Source organism: Hypanus sabinus, chromosome X1 (assembly GCF_030144855.1).
Source record: "Hypanus sabinus isolate sHypSab1 chromosome X1, sHypSab1.hap1, whole genome shotgun sequence".
Taxonomy (NCBI): Eukaryota; Metazoa; Chordata; class Chondrichthyes; order Myliobatiformes; family Dasyatidae; genus Hypanus; species Hypanus sabinus.
This window is the reverse complement of record NC_082738.1, coordinates 64,641,950-64,659,790: the sequence shown is the minus strand read 5'-3', so window position 1 is coordinate 64,659,790 and position 17,841 is coordinate 64,641,950.

The following is a 17,841-nucleotide window of genomic DNA, read 5'->3' as shown; positions in this document are numbered from 1 at the left end:
TCCTAGACTCCCACACTATAGGAAACATCCTCTCCACATCCACTCTATCTGTGCCCTCTGGTCCTATCCTCCACCACTACAGGAAACATCCTCTCCACATCCACTCTATCTGTGCCCTCATGCCCTAGACTCCCCCAGTATAGGAAACATCCTCTCCACATCCCCTCTATCTGTGTCCTCTGGTTCTAGACCCTCCCACTATAGGAATCAACCTCTCCACATGCACTCAACCTGTGTCCTCTGGTTTTAGGCTACCCCACTACAGGAAACATCCTCTTCACATCCCCTCTATCTGTGTCCTCCAGTCCTAGACTCCCCCACTATAGGAAACATCCTCTCCACATCCACTCTATCTGTGTTCTCTGGTCCTTGACACTCCCACTGCAGGAAACATCCTCTCCACATCCCCTCTATATGTGTTCTCTGGTCCTAGCCTCCCCCACTATAGGAAACATCCTCTCCACATCCACTCTATCTGTGCCCTCTGGTCCTAGACTCACCCAATATAGGAAACATCCTCTCCACATCCAATCCATCTGTGTCCTCTGGTCCTAGACTCCCCCACTATAGGAAACATCCTCTCCACATCCACTCTATCTGTGCCCTCTGGTCCTAGACTCCCCCACTGTAGGAAGCATCCTCTCCACATCCACACTATCTGTGTCCTCTGGTCCTAGACTCCAGCACTACAGGAAACATCCTCTCCACATCCCCTCTATCTGTGTCCTCCAGTCCTAGACTCCCCCACTATAGGAAACATCCTCTCCACATTCACTCTATCTGTGTCTTCTGGTCCTGGGCTCTCCCACTATAGGAAACATCCTCTCCACATCCCCTCTATCATTGCGCTCTGGTCCTACACTCCCCCACTATAGGAAACATCCTCTCCACATCCACACTATCTGTGTCCTCTGGTTCTAGACTCCCCCACTATAGGAAACATCCTCTCCACATCCACTCTATCTGAGCCCTCTGGTGCTAGACTCCCCCACTATAGGAAACAACCTCTCCACATCCACTCGATCTGTGCCCTCTGCTCCTTGACTCTCCCCCTATAGGAAACATCCTCTCCACATCCCGTCTATCTGTGTCTTCTGGTCCTAGTCTCCCTCACTACAGGAAACATCCTCTCCACATCCACTTTGTCTATGTGCTCTGGTCCTGGGCTCTCCCACTACGGGAAACATCCTCTCCACATCCATTCTATCTGTGCCCTCTGGTCCTAGACGCCCCCACTATAGGAAATATCCTGTCAACATCCACTCTATCTGTGTCCTCTGGTCCTAGACTCCCACACTACAGGAAACATTCTCTGCACATCCACTCTATCTGTGCCCTCTGGTCCTAGAATCCCCCACCATAGGAAACATCCTCTCCACATCCACTCTATCTGTGCCCTCTGGTCCTAGACTCCCCAACTATAGGCAACATCCTCTGCACATCCACTCTATCTGTGTCCTCTAGTCCTAGACTCCCCCACTACAGGAAACATCCTCTCCACATCCACTGTATCTGTGCCCTCTGGTCATAGACTCCCCCAATATAGGAAACATCCTCTCCACATCCACTCGATCTGTGCCCTCTGGTCCTTGACTCTCCCACTATGGGAAACATCCTCTCCACATCCCTTCTATCTGTGTCTTCTGTCCTATTCTCCCTCACTACAGGAAACATCCTCTCCACATCTACTTTGATATGTCCTCTGGTCCTGGGCTCTCCCACTACTGGAAACATCCTCTCCACATCCCCTTTATCTGTGTCCTCCGGTCCTAGACTCCCCCACCACAGGAAACATCCTCTTCACATCCAGTCTATCTGTGCCCTCTGGTCCTAGACTCCCACACTATAGGAAACATCCTCTCCACATCCACTCTATCTGTGCCCTCTGGTCCTATCCTCCACCACTACAGGAAACATCCTCTCCACATCCACTCGATCTGTGCCCTCTGGTCCTAGAATCCCCGACCATAGGAATCATCCTCTCCACATCCACTCTATCTGTGCCCTCTGGTCCTAGACTCCCCAACTATAGGCAACATCCTCTGCACATCCACTCTATCTGTGTCCTCTAGTCCTAGACTCCCCCACTACAGGAAACATCCTCTCTACATCCACTCTATCTGTGCCCTCTGGCCATAGACTCCCCCAATATAGGAAACATCCTCTCCACATCCTCTCGATCTGTGCCCTCTGGTCCTTGAATCTCCCACTATAGGATACATCCTCTCCACATCCAGTCTATCTGTGCCCTCTGGTCCTAGACGCCACCACTACCGGAAACATCCGCTCCACATCCACTTTGTCTATATCCTCTGGTCCTGGGCTCTCCCACTATAGGAAACATCCTGTCCACATCCAGTCTATCTGTGCCCTCTGGTCCTAGACTCCCACACTATAGGAAACATCCTCTCCACATCCACTCTATCTGTGCCCTCTGGTCCTAGACGCCACCACTACAGGAAACATCCTCTCCACATCCACTCTATCTGTGCCCTCTGGCCCTAGACTCCCCCAATATAGGAAACATCCTCACCACATCCACTCTATCTGAGCCCTCTGGTCATCGACTCCTCCACTACAGGAAACATCCTCTCCACATCCCCTCCATCTGTGTCCTCTGGTTCTAGACCCTCCCACTATAGGAATCAACCTCTCCACATCCACTCAACCTGTGTCCTCTGATTTTAGGCTACCCCACTACAGGAAACATCCTCTTCACATCCCCTCTATCTGTGTCCTCCAGTCCTAAACTCCCCCACTATAGGAAACATCCTCTCCACATCCACTCTATCTGTGTCCTCTGGTCCTTGACACTCCCACTGCAGGAAACAACCTCTCCACATCCCCTCTATATGTGTTCTCTGGTCCTAGACTCCCCCACTATAGGAAACATCCTCTCCACATCCACTCTATCTGTGCCCTCTGGTTCTAGACTCCCCCACTATAGGAAACATCCTCTCCACATCCACTCTATCTGTGCCCTCTGGCCCTATACTCACCCAATATAGGAAACATCCTCTCCACATCCACTCCATCTGTGTCCTCTGGTCCTAGACTCCCCCACTGTAGGAAACATCCTCTCCACATCCACTCTATCTGTGCCCTCTGGTCCTAGAATCCCCCACCATAGGAAACATCCTCTCCACATCCACTCTATCTGTGCCCTCTGGTCCTAGACTCCCCAACTATAGGCAACATCCTCTGCACATCCACTCTATCTGTGTCCTCTAGTCCTAGACTCCCCCACTACCGGAAACATCCTCTCCACATCCACTCTATCTGTGCCCTCTGGCCATAGACTCCCCCAATATAGGAAACATCCTCTCCACATCCACTCCATCTGTGTCCTCTGGTCCTAGACTCCCCCACTATAGGAAACATCCTCTCCACTTCCACTCTATCTGTGCCCTCTGGTCCTAGTCTCCCCCACTGTAGGAAGCATCCTCTCCACATCCCCTCTATCTGTGTCCTCCAGTCCTAGACTCCCCCACTATAGGAAACATCCTCTCCACATCCACTCTATCTGTGTCTTCTGGTCCTGGGCTCTCCCACTATAGGAAACATCCTCTCCACATCCCCTCTATCATTGCGCTCTGGTTGTACACTCCCCCACTATAGGAAACATCCTCTCCACATACACTCTATCTGTGTCCTCTGGTTCTAGACTCCCCCACTATAGGAAACATCCTCTCCACATCCACTCTATCTGAGCCCTCTGGTGCTAGACTCCCCCACTATAGGAAACATCCTCTCCACATCCACTCTATCTGTGCCCTCTGGTCCTAGACTCCCCAACTATAGGCAACATCCTCTGCACATCCACTCTATCTGTGTCCTCTAGTCCTAGACTCCCCCACTACAGGAAACATCCTCTCCACATCCACTCTATCTGAGCCCTCTGGTGCTAGACTCCCCAACTATAGGAAACAACCTCTCCACATCCACTCGATCTGTGCCCTCTGGTCCTAGAATCCCCCACCATTGTAATCATCCTCTCCACATCCACTCTATCTGTGCCCTCTGGACATTGACTCCCCCAATATAGGAAACATCCTCTCCACATCCACTCGATCTGTGCCCTCTGGTCCTTGACTCCCCCACTATAGGAAACATCCTCTCCACATCCCTTCTATCTGTGTCTTCTGGTCCTAGACGCCACCACTACAGGAAATCCTCTCCACATCCACTCTATCTGTGCCCTCTGGCCCTAGACTCCCCCAATATAGGAAACATCCTCTCCACATCCACTCTATCTGTGCCCTCTGGTCCTCGACTCCTCCACTACAGGAAACATCCTCTCCACATCCCCTCCATCTGTGTCCTCTGGTTCTAGACCCTCCCACTATAGGAATCAACCTCTCCACATCCACTCAACCTGTGTCCTCTGGTTTTAGGCTACCCCACTACAGGAAACATCCTCTTCAGATCCCCTCTATCTGTGTCCTCCAGTCCTAGACTCCCCCACTATAGGAAACATCCTCTCCACATCCACTCTATCTGTGTCCTCTGGTCCTTGACAGTCCCACTGCAGGAAACATCCTCTCCACATCCCCTCTATATGTGTTCTCTGGTCCTAGACTTCCCAACTATAGGAAACATCCTTTCCACATCCACTCTATCTGTGCCCTCTGGCCCTAGACTCACCCAATATAGGAATTATCCTCTCCACATCCACTCCATCTGTGTCCTCTGGTCCTAGACTCCCCCACTATAGGAAACATCCTCTCCACATCCACTCTATCTGTGCCCTCTGGTCCTAGACTCCCCCACTGTAGGAAGCATCCTCTCCACATCCACTCTATCTGTGTCCTCTGGTCCTAGACTCCAGCACTACAGGAAACATCCTCTCCACATCCCCTCTATCTGTGTCCTCCAGTCCTAGACTCCCCCACTATAGGAAACATCCTCTCCACATCCACTCTATCTGTGTCTTCTGGTCCTGGGCTCTCCCACTATAGGAAACATCCTCTCCACATCCCCTCTATCATTGCGCTCTGGTTGTACACTCCCCCACTACAGGAAACATCCTCTCCACATCCACTCTATCTGTGTCCTCTGGTTCTAGACTCCCCCACTATAGGAAACATCCTCTCCACATCCACTCTATCTGAGCCCTCTGGTGCTAGACTCCCCCACTATAGGAAACAACCTCTCCACATCCACTCGATCTGTGCCCTCTGCTCCTTGACTCTCCCACTATAGGAAACATCCTCTCCACATCCCGTCTATCTGAGTCTTCTGGTCCTAGTCTCCCTCACTACAGGAAACATCGGCTCCACATCCACTCGATCTGTGCCCTCTGCTCCTTGACTCTCCCACTATAGGAAACATCCTCTCCACATCCCGTCTATCTGTGTCTTCTGGTCCTAGTCTCCCTCACTACAGGAAACATCCTCTCCACATCCACTTTGTCTATGTCCTCTGGTCCTAGACTCCCCCACTATAGGAAACATCCTCTCCACATCCACTCTATCTGTGCCCTCTGGTCCTAGTCTCCCCCACTGTAGGAAACATCCTCTCCACATCCACTCTATCTGTGCCCTCTGGTCCTAGACTCCCCAACTATAGGCAACATCCTCTGCACATCCACTCTATCTGTGTCCTCTAGTCCTAGACTCGCCCACTACAGGAAAAATCCTCTCCACATCCACTCTATCTGTGCCCTCTGGCCATAGACTCCCCCAATATAGGAAACATCCTCTCCATATCCACTCGATCTGTGCCCTCTGGTCCTTGACTCCCCCACTATAGGAAACATCCTCTCCACATCCCTTCTATCTGTGTCTTCTGGTCCTTGTCTCCCTCACTACCGGAAACATCGGCTCCACATCCACTTTGTCTATGTCCTCTGGTCCTGGGCTCTCCCACTACAGGAAACATCATCTCCACATCCATTCTCTCTGTGCCCTCTGGTCCTAGAATCCCCCACCATCGGAAAAATCCTCTCCACATCCCCTCTATCATTGCGCTCTGGTTGTACACTCCCCCACTATAGGCAACATCCTCTGCACATCCACTCTATATGAGCCCTCTGGTGCTAGACTCCCCCACTATAGGAAACAACCTCTCCATATCCACTCGATCTGTGCCCTCTGGTCCTAGAATCCCCCACCATAGGAATCATCCTCTCCACATCCACTCTATCTGTGCCCTCTGGTCCTAGACTCCCCAACTATAGGCAACATCCTCTGCACATCCACTCTATCTGTGTCCTCTAGTCCTAGACTCCCCCACTACAGGAAACATCCTCTCCACATCCACTCTATCTGTGCCCTCTGGCCATAGACTCCCCCAATATAGGAAACATCCTCTCCACATCCACTCGATCTGTGCCCTCTGGTCCTTGACTCTCCCACTATAGGAAACATCCTCTCCACATCCCTTCTATCTGTGTCTTCTGGTCCTTGTCTCCCTCACTACCGGAAACATCCGCTCCACATCCACTTTGTCTATATCCTCTGGTCCTGGGCTCTCCCACTATAGGAAACATCCTGTCCACATCCAGTCTATCTGTGCCCTCTGGTCCTAGACTCCCACACTATAGGAAACATCCTCTCCACATCCACTCTATCTGTGCCCTCTGGTCCTAGACGCCACCACTACAGGAAACATCCTCTCCACATCCACTCTATCTGTGCCCTCTGGCCCTAGACTCCCCCAATATAGGAAACATCCTCTCCACATCCACTCTATCTGTGCCCTCTGGTCCTCGACTCCTCCACTACAGGAAACATCCTCTCCACATCCCCTCCATCTGTGTCCTCTGGTTCTAGACCCTCCAACTATAGGAATCAACCTCTCCACATCCACTCAACCTGTGTCCTCTGGTTTTAGGCTACCCCACTACAGGAAACATCCTCTTCACATCCCCTCTATCTGTGTCCTCCAGTCCTAGACTCCCCCACTATAGGAAACATCCTCTACACATCCACTCTATCTGTGTCCCCTGGTCCTTGACACTCCCACTGCAGGAAACATCCTCTCCACATCCCCTCTATATGTGTTCTCTGGTCCTAGACTCCCCCACTATAGGAAACATCCTCTCCACATCCACTCTATCTGTGCCCTTTCGTCCTAGACTCCCCCACTATAGGAAACATCCTCTCCACATCCACTCTATCTGTGCCCTCTGGCCCTAGACTCACCCAATATAGGAAACATCCTCTCCACATCCACTCCATCTGTGTCCTCTGGTCCTAGACTCCCCCACTATAGGAAACATCCTCTCCACATCCACTTTATCTGTGTCCTCTTGTCCTTGACTCCCCCACTACAGGAAACATCCTCTCCACTTCCCCTCTATCTGTGCCCTCTGGTGCTAGACTCCCCCACTATCGGAAACATCCTCTACACATCCACTCTATCTGTGTCCTCTGGTCCTGGACTCCCCCAGTACAGGAAACATCCTCTCCACATCCCCTCTATCTGTGTCCTCTGGTCCTAGACTCCCCCACTACAGCAAACATCCTCTCCAAATCCCCTGTATCTGTGTCCTCTGGTCCTAGACTTCCCCAGTATAGGAAACATCCTCTCCACATCCCCTCTATCATTGCGCTCTGGTTGTACACTCCCCCACTACAGGAAACATCCTCTCCACATCCACTCTATCTGTGTCCTCTGGTTCTAGACTCCCCCACTATAGGAAACATCCTCTCCACATCCACTCTATCTGAGCCCTCTGGTGCTAGACTCCCCCACTATAGGAAACAACCTCTCCACATCCACTCGATCTGTGCCCTCTGCTCCTTGACTCTCCCACTATAGGAAACATCCTCTCCACATCCCGTCTATCTGAGTCTTCTGGTCCTAGTCTCCCTCACTACAGGAAACATCGGCTCCACATCCACTCGATCTGTGCCCTCTGCTCCTTGACTCTCCCACTATAGGAAACATTCTCTCCACATCCCGTCTATCTGTGTCTTCTGGTCCTAGTCTCCCTCACTACAGGAAACATCCTCTCCACATCCACTTTGTCTATGTCCTCTGGTCCTAGACTCCCCCACTATAGGAAACATCCTCTCCACATCCACTCTATCTGTGCCCTCTGGTCCTAGTCTCCCCCACTGTAGGAAACATCCTCTCCACATCCACTCTATCTGTGCCCTCTGGTCCTAGACTCCCCAACTATAGGCAACATCCTCTGCACATCCACTCTATCTGTGTCCTCTAGTCCTAGACTCCCCCACTACAGGAAAAATCCTCTCCACATCCACTCTATCTGTGCCCTCTGGCCATAGACTCCCCCAATATAGGAAACATCCTCTCCATATCCACTCGATCTGTGCCCTCTGGTCCTTGACTCCCCCACTATAGGAAACATCCTCTCCACATCCCTTCTATCTGTGTCTTCTGGTCCTTGTCTCCCTCACTACCGGAAACATCGGCTCCACATCCACTTTGTCTATGTCCTCTGGTCCTGGGCTCTCCCACTACAGGAAACATCATCTCCACATCCATTCTCTCTGTGCCCTCTGGTCCTAGAATCCCCCACCATCGGAAAAATCCTCTCCACATCCCCTCTATCATTGCGCTCTGGTTGTACACTCCCCCACTATAGGCAACATCCTCTGCACATCCACTCTATATGAGCCCTCTGGTGCTAGACTCCCCCACTATAGGAAACAACCTCTCCATATCCACTCGATCTGTGCCCTCTGGTCCTAGAATCCCCCACCATAGGAATCATCCTCTCCACATCCACTCTATCTGTGCCCTCTGGTCCTAGACTCCCCAACTATAGGCAACATCCTCTGCACATCCACTCTATCTGTGTCCTCTAGTCCTAGACTCCCCCACTACAGGAAACATCCTCTCCACATCCACTCTATCTGTGCCCTCTGGCCATAGACTCCCCCAATATAGGAAACATCCTCTCCACATCCACTCGATCTGTGCCCTCTGGTCCTTGACTCTCCCACTATAGGAAACATCCTCTCCACATCCCTTCTATCTGTGTCTTCTGGTCCTTGTCTCCCTCACTACCGGAAACATCCGCTCCACATCCACTTTGTCTATATCCTCTGGTCCTGGGCTCTCCCACTATAGGAAACATCCTGTCCACATCCAGTCTATCTGTGCCCTCTGGTCCTAGACTCCCACACTATAGGAAACATCCTCTCCACATCCACTCTATCTGTGCCCTCTGGTCCTAGACACCACCACTACAGGAAACATCCTCTCCACATCCACTCTATCTGTGCCCTCTGGCCCTAGACTCCCCCAATATAGGAAACATCCTCTCCACATCCACTCTATCTGTGCCCTCTGGTCCTCGACTCCTCCACTACAGGAAACATCCTCTCCACATCCCCTCCATCTGTGTCCTCTGGTTCTAGACCCTCCAACTATAGGAATCAACCTCTCCACATCCACTCAACCTGTGTCCTCTGGTTTTAGGCTACCCCACTACAGGAAACATCCTCTTCACATCCCCTCTATCTGTGTCCTCCAGTCCTAGACTCCCCCACTATAGGAAACATCCTCTACACATCCACTCTATCTGTGTCCTCTGGTCCTTGACACTCCCACTGCAGGAAACATCCTCTCCACATCCCCTCTATATGTGTTCTCTGGTCCTAGACTCCCCCACTATAGGAAACATCCTCTCCACATCCACTCTATCTGTGCCCTTTCGTCCTAGACTCCCCCACTATAGGAAACATCCTCTCCACATCCACTCTATCTGTGCCCTCTGGCCCTAGACTCACCCAATATAGGAAACATCCTCTCCACATCCACTCCATCTGTGTCCTCTGGTCCTAGACTCCCCCACTATAGGAAACATCCTCTCCACATCCACTTTATCTGTGTCCTCTTGTCCTTGACTCCCCCACTACAGGAAACATCCTCTCCACTTCCCCTCTATCTGTGCCCTCTGGTGCTAGACTCCCCCACTATCGGAAACATCCTCTACACATCCACTCTATCTGTGTCCTCTGGTCCTGGACTCCCCCAGTACAGGAAATATCCTCTCCACATCCCCTCTATCTGTGTCCTCTGGTCCTAGACTCCCCCACTACAGCAAACATCCTCTCCAAATCCCCTGTATCTGTGTCCTCTGGTCCTAGACTTCCCCAGTATAGGAAACATCCTCTCCACATCCACACTATCTGTGCCCTCTGGTCCTAGACTCCCCCACTATAGGAAACATTCTCTCCACATCCAGTCTATGTGTGTCCTCTGGTCCTAGACTCCCCCACTATAGGAAACATCCTCTCCACATCCACCCTATCTGTGTCCTCTGGTCCTTGACAGCCCCACTCCAGGAAACATTCTTTCCACATCCCCTCTATCTGTGTCGTCTCGTCCGAGACCTTCCCACTATAGGAAACATTCTCTCCACATCCACTCTATCTGTGTCCTCTGGTCCTAGACTCCCCCACTACAGGAAACATCCTCTCCACATCCCCTGTATAAGTGTCCTCTGGTCCTAGACTCCCCCACTATAGGAAACATCCTCTCCACATCCACTTTATCTGTGTCCTCTTGTCCTTGACTCCCCCACTACAGGAAACATCCTCTCCACTTCCCCTCTATCTGTGCCCTCTGGTGCTAGACTCCCCCACTATCGGAAACATCCTCTACACATCCACTCTATCTGTGTCCTCTGGTCCTGGACTCCCCCAGTACAGGAAACATCCTCTCCACATCCCCTCTATCTGTGTCCTCTGGTCCTAGACTCCCCCACTACAGCAAACATCCTCTCCAAATCCCCTGTATCTGTGTCCTCTGGTCCTAGACTTCCCCAGTATAGGAAACATCCTCTCCACATCCACACTATCTGTGCCCTCTGGTCCTAGACTCCTCCACTATAGGAAACATCATCTCCACATCCACTCTATCAGTGTCCTCTGGTCCTAGACGCCCCCACTATAGGAAACATCCTCTCCACATCCAGTCTATGTGTGTCCTCTGGTCCTAGACTCCCCCACGATAGGAAACATCCTCTCCACATCCACCCTATCTGTGTCCTCTGGTCCTAGACTCCCCCACTATAGGAAACATCCTCTCCACATCCACTCTATCAGTGTCCTCTGGTCCTAGACTCCCCCACTACAGGAAACATCCTCTCCACATCCAGTCTATGTGTGTCCTCTGGTCCTAGACTCCCCCACTATAGGAAAGATCCTCTCCACATCCACCCTATCTGTGTCCTCTGGTCCTTGACTCCCCCACTCCAGGAAACATCCTTTCCACATCCCCTCTATCTGTGTCGTCTCGTCCTAGACCTTCCCACTATAGGAAACATTCTCTCCACGTCCACTCTATCTGTATCCTCTGGTCCTAGACTCCCCCACTACAGCAAACATCCTCCCCACATCCCCTGTATCTGTGTCCTCTGGTTCTAGACTCCCCCAGTATAGGAAACATCCACTCCACATCCACACTATCTGTGTCCTCTGGTACTAGACTCCCCCACTATAGGAAACATCCTCTCCACATCCACTCTATCAGTGTCCTCTGGTCCTAGACTCCCCCACTATAGGAAACATCCTCTCCACATCCACTCTATGTGTGTTCTCTGGTCCTAGACTCCCCCACTATAGGAAACATCCTCTCCACATCCACTCTATCTGTGTCGTCTCGTCCTAGACCTTCCCACTATAGGAAACATTCTCTCCACATCCACTCTATCTGTGTCCTCTGGTCCTAGACTCCCCCACTACAGGAAACATCATGTCGACATTCCCTCTATCTGTTTCCTCTCATCCTAGACTCACCCCGTATAGGTAACATCTTCACCGCATCCACTCTATCTGTGTCCTCTGGTCCTAGACTCCCCCACAATAGGAAACATCCTCTCCACATCCACTCTATCTGTGTCCTCTGGTCCTAGACTCCCCCACTATCGGAAATATCCTCTCCACATCCACTCTGTCTGTGGTCCTAGACTCCCCGACTACAGGGAACATCCTCTCCACATCCACTCTAGCTGTGTCATCAGGTCCTAGACTCCCCTACTATAGGAAACATCATCTCCACATCCACTCTATCTGTGTCTTCTTGTCCTAGACTCCCCCACTATAGGAAACATCCTCTCCACATCCACTCTATCTGTGTCCTCTGGTCCTAGACTCCCCTACTATAGGAAATATCCTCTCCACATCCACTCTATCTGTGTCTTCTTGTCCTAGACTCCCCCACTATAGGAAACATCCTCTCCACATCCACTCTATCTGTGTCCTCTGGTCCTAGACTCCCCCAGTACAGGAAACAGCCTCTCCATGTTCCCTCTGTCTATGTCCTCTGGTCCTAGACTCCCCCACTATAGGAAACATCCTCTCCACATCCACTCTATATGTGTCCTCTGGTCCTAGACTCCCCCACTACAGCAAACACCCTCTCCAAATCCCCTGTATCAGTGTCCTCTGGTCCTAGACTTCCCCAGTATAGGAAACATCCTCTCCAGATCCACACTATCTGTGCCCTCTGGTCCTAGACTCCTCCACTATAGGAAACATCCTCTCCACATCCACTCTATCAGTGTCCTCTGGTCCTAGACTTCCCCACTATAGGAAACATCCTCTCCACATCCAGTCTATGTGTGTCCTCTGGTCCTAGACTCCCCCACTATAGGAAACATCCTCTCCACATCCACCCTATCTGTGTCCTCTGGTCCTTGACTCCCCCACTCCAGGAAACATCCTTTCCACATCCCCTCTATCTGTGTCGTCTCGTCCTAGACCTTCCCACTATAGGAAACATTCTCTCTACATCCACTCTATCTGTGTCCTCTGGTCCTAGACTCCCCCACAATAGGAAACATCCTCTCCACATCCAATCTATCAGTGTCCTCTGGTCCTAGACTCCCCCACTATAGGAAAGATCCTCTCCACATCCACCCTATCTGTGTCCTCTGGTCCTTGACTCCCCCACTCCAGGAAACATCCTTTCCACATCCCCTCTATCTGTGTCTACTCGTCCTAGACCTTCCCACTATAGGAAACATTCTCTCCACATCCACTCTATCAGTGTCCTCTGGTCCTAGACTCCCCCACTATAGGAAACATCCTCTCCACATCCAGTCTATGTGTGTCCTCTGGTCCTGGACTCCCCCACTATAGGAAAGATCCTCTCCACATCCACCCTATCTGTGTCCTCTGGTCCTAGACTCCCCCACTACAGCAAACATCCTCTCCACATCCCCTGTATCTGTGTCCTCTGGTCCTAGACTCCCCCAGTATAGGAAACATCCTCTCCACATCCACACTATCTGTGCCCTCTGGTGCTAGACTCCCCCACTATCGGAAACATCCTCTACACATCCACTCTATCTGTGTCCTCTGGTCCTGGACTCCCCCAGTACAGGAAACATCCTCTCCACATCCCCTCTATCTGTGTCCTCTGGTCCTAGACTCCCCCACTACAGCAAACATCCTCTCCAAATCCCCTGTATCTGTGTCCTCTGGTCCTAGACTTCCCCAGTATAGGAAACATCCTCTCCACATCCACACTATCTGTGCCCTCTGGTCCTAGACTCCTCCACTATAGGAAACATCATCTCCACATCCACTCTATCAGTGTCCTCTGGTCCTAGACTCCCCCACTATAGGAAACATCCTCTCCACATCCAGTCTATGTGTGTCCTCTGGTCCTAGACACCCCCACGATAGGAAACATCCTCTCCACATCCACCCTATCTGTGTCCTCTGGTCCTAGACTCCCCCACTATAGGAAACATCCTCTCCACATCCACTCTATCAGTGTCCTCTGGTCCTAGACTCCCCCACTACAGGAAACATCCTCTCCACATCCAGTCTATGTGTGTCCTCTGGTCCTAGACTCCCCCACTATAGGAAAGATCCTCTCCACATCCACCCTATCTGTGTCCTCTGGTCCTTGACTCCCCCACTCCAGGAAACATCCTTTCCACATCCCCTCTATCTGTGTCGTCTCGTCCTAGACCTTCCCACTATAGGAAACATTCTCTCCACGTCCACTCTATCTGTATCCTCTGGTCCTAGACTCCCCCACTACAGCAAACATCCTCCCCACATCCCCTGTATCTGTGTCCTCTGGTTCTAGACTCCCCCAGTATAGGAAACATCCTCTCCACATCCACACTATCTGTGTCCTCTGGTACTAGACTCCCCCACTATAGGAAACATCCTCTCCACATCCACTCTATCAGTGTCCTCTGGTCCTAGACTCCCCCACTATAGGAAACATCCTCTCTACATCCACTCTATGTGTGTTCTCTGGTCCTAGACTCCCCCACTATAGGAAACATCCTCTCCACATCCACTCTATCTGTGTCGTCTCGTCCTAGACCTTCCCACTATAGGAAACATTCTCTCCACATCCACTCTATCTGTGTCCTCTGGTCCTAGACTCCCCCACTACAGGAAACATCATGTCGACATTCCCTCTATCTGTTTCCTCTCATCCTAGACTCACCCCGTATAGGTAACATCTTCACCGCATCCACTCTATCTGTGTCCTCTGGTCCTAGACTCCCCCACAATAGGAAACATCCTCTCCACATCCACTCTATCTGTGTCCTCTGGTCCTAGACTCCCCCACTATCGGAAATATCCTCTCCACATCCACTCTGTCTGTGGTCCTAGACTCCCCGACTACAGGGAACATCCTCTCCACATCCACTCTATGTGTGTCCTCTGGTCCTAGACTCCCCCACTATAGGAAACATCCTCTCCACATCCACTCTATCAGTGTCCTCTGGTCCTAGACTCCCCCACTATAGGAAACATCCTCTCCACATCCACTCTATGTGTGTCCTCTGGTCCTAGACTCCCCCACTATAGGAAACATCCTCTCCACATCCACTCTATCTGTGTCGTCTCGTCCTAGACCTTCCCACTATAGGAAACATCCTCTCCACATCCCCTCCATCTGTGTCCTCTGGTTCTAGACCCTCCCACTATAGGAATCAACCTCTCCACATCCACTCTATCTGTGCCCTCAGTTCGTAGTCTCCCCCACTGTAGGAAACAACCTCTCCACATCCACTCTGTCTGTGGTCCTAGACTCCCCGACTACAGGGAACATCCTCTCCACATCCACTCTAGCTGTGTCATCTGGTCCTAGACTCCCCTACTATAGGAAACATCCTCTCCACATCCACTCTATCTGTGCCCTCAGGTCTTAGTCTCCCCCACTGTAGGAAACAACCTCTCCACATCCACTCTGTCTGTGGTCCTAGACTCCCCCACTACAGGGAACATCCTCTCCACATCCACTCTAGCTGTGTCCTCTGGTCCTAGACTCCCCTAATATAGGAAACATCCTCTCCACATCCACTCTATCTGTGTCTTCTTGTCCTAGACTCCCCCACTATAGGAAACATCCTCTCCACATCCACTCTATCTGTGTCCTCTGGTCCTAGACTCCCCTACTATAGGAAACATCCTCTCCACATCCACTCTATCTGTGTCCTCTGGTCCTAGACTCCCCCATTACAGGAAACATCCTGTCGACATCCCCTCTATCTGTTTCCTCTGGTCCTAGACTCATCCACTATAGGAAACATCCTCTCCACATCCACTCTATCTGTGTCCTCTGGTCCTAGTCTCCCCCACTATAGGAAACATCCTCTCCACATCCACTCTATCTGTGTCCTCTGGTCCTAGACTCCCTCAGTATAGGAAACATGCTCTCCACATCTACTCTATCTGTGCCCTCTTGTCCTTGACTCCCCCACTACAGGAAACATCCTCTCCACTTCCCCTCTATCTGTGCCCTCTGGTGCTAGACTCCCCCACTGTAGGAAACATCCTCTCCACATCCCCTCTATCTGTGTCCTCTGGTCCTACACTCTCCCACTATAGGAAGCATCCTCTCCACATCCATTCTATGAAGTCCTTTCAATATTTGTTAGGTTTCAATGTTATTTCCCTCCCCCCCCCCCCACCATTCTTCTAAATTCCAGCAAATTTTAACTCTGAGCCATCAAACACTTCTTATACATTAATCCTTTCCTTCCTGAGATCATGCTTGTGAAACTCCGCTGGATCCTCTCCAATGCCAGAACAGCCTTTCTTAGATGACCGTTGCAAAACTGCTCACAATAAAGTGAGGTCTGACCAATGCCTTATAAAGCCTCATCATCATGTCTTTGCTCTTATATTCTAGTCCACTTGAAATGTTTACAACATTGCATTTGCCCTCCTTACCTCCAACTCAACCTGCAAGTTAACCTTTCAGTGATTCTACACGAAGATTCCTAGGTCTCTTTGCACCTCTGATTTCTTAATTTTCTCCCTGCTTAGAAAATAGTCTCTGCCTTTATTCCCCTACCAAGCTGCATGACTATAGACTTCCCTATCCTACATTCCATCTGTCACTTCTTTGTCTATTCTCCTAAACTGTCTATTTTTCTGCAGACACCCTGTTTCTTCAACATTACCAGCCCGTCCATCTATTTTCAAATCATTCGCAAACTTGTCCACAAAGCCATCATCCAAATCATTCATGTATAACATGAAAAGAAGTGGACCTTACACCGACCCCTGTGGCACACCACTAGTCACCAGTATCCAACCATAAAAGGCCCCCTTTATTTCTATTATTTGCCTTCTGCCAATAAGCCTATCTTCTATCCTTTCTAGCGAGGTAGAACTGGAGAGATAGTATTGGGAAGCAAAGAAATTGTGGATGAACTGCGTAAGTATTTTGCATCAGTCTTCACCGTGGAAGACACTAGCACTATGATGGAAGTTCGGGAGTGTCAGGGGTCAGAACCATGAGACGTTATCATAACTAGAGAGAAATTTTTCTTGGGAAACTGAAAGGTCAGAATGTAGATAAGTCACCTGGATCAGATGGTGTACTCCCCAGTGTTCTGAAAGAGGTTGTGGAGCCATTAGTAATGATCTTTCAAGAAACACTAGATTCTGGAATGGATCTCGGGAAGACTGGAAAATTGCAAATGTCACTTCACTCTTCAAGAAGGGAGAGAGGCAGAAGAATGGGAACTATTGGCCGGTTAGTCTGACCTCAGTGCTTGGGAAGATGTTGGAGTTGATTATTAAGGATGGGGACTCAGGGTATTTGGAGGAACATGATCAAGTAGGCCTATGTCAGCATTGTATCAAGGGAAAATCTTGCCTGACAAATATGTTGGAGTTCTTTGAAGAAGTAACAAGCAGGATAGACAAAGGAGAATGGGTTGATGTTGTGTACTTGGATTTTCAGAAGGCCTTTGACAAGGTGCCACACATGAGGTTGCTTAACAAGCTACAAGCCCATGGTATTACAGGAAAGATTCTAGCATGGATAAAACAGTGGATGATTGGCAGAAGGTAAAGAGTGGGAATAAGGGTAACCTCTTCTGAATGACTGCCAGTGACCACTGGTGTTCCACAGGGTCTCTGTTCAGACCAATTCTTTTTATGTTATATATCAATGATTTGGATGATGGGATTGGTGGCTTTGTTGCAATGTTTGCAGACATTACAAAGATAGCTGGAGGGACAGGTAGTTTTGAGGAAGTAGAGAGACCACAGGAGGATTTAGACAGTATAGGAGAATGGGTAAAGAAATGGCAGATAGAATAGAGTGTCAGGAAGTGTATGGTCATGCACCTTGGCAGAAGAAATGAAAGGGTTGATTATTTTCTAAATAGAGAGAAAATACAAAAATCTGAGGTACAGAGGGATTTGGGAGACCCTATGCAATATATCCTAAAGTTTAACTTGCAGGATGAGTCTGTGGTGAGGAAGGAAAATGCAATGTTAGCATTCATTTCAAGAGGACTAAAATATAAAAGCGAGGATGTAATGTTGAAACTTTATAAAACACTGATGAGGCCTCACATGGTATATTGCGAGCATGTTTGGGCCCCTTATCTTAGAAAGGATTTGCTGAAACTGGAGAGGATTC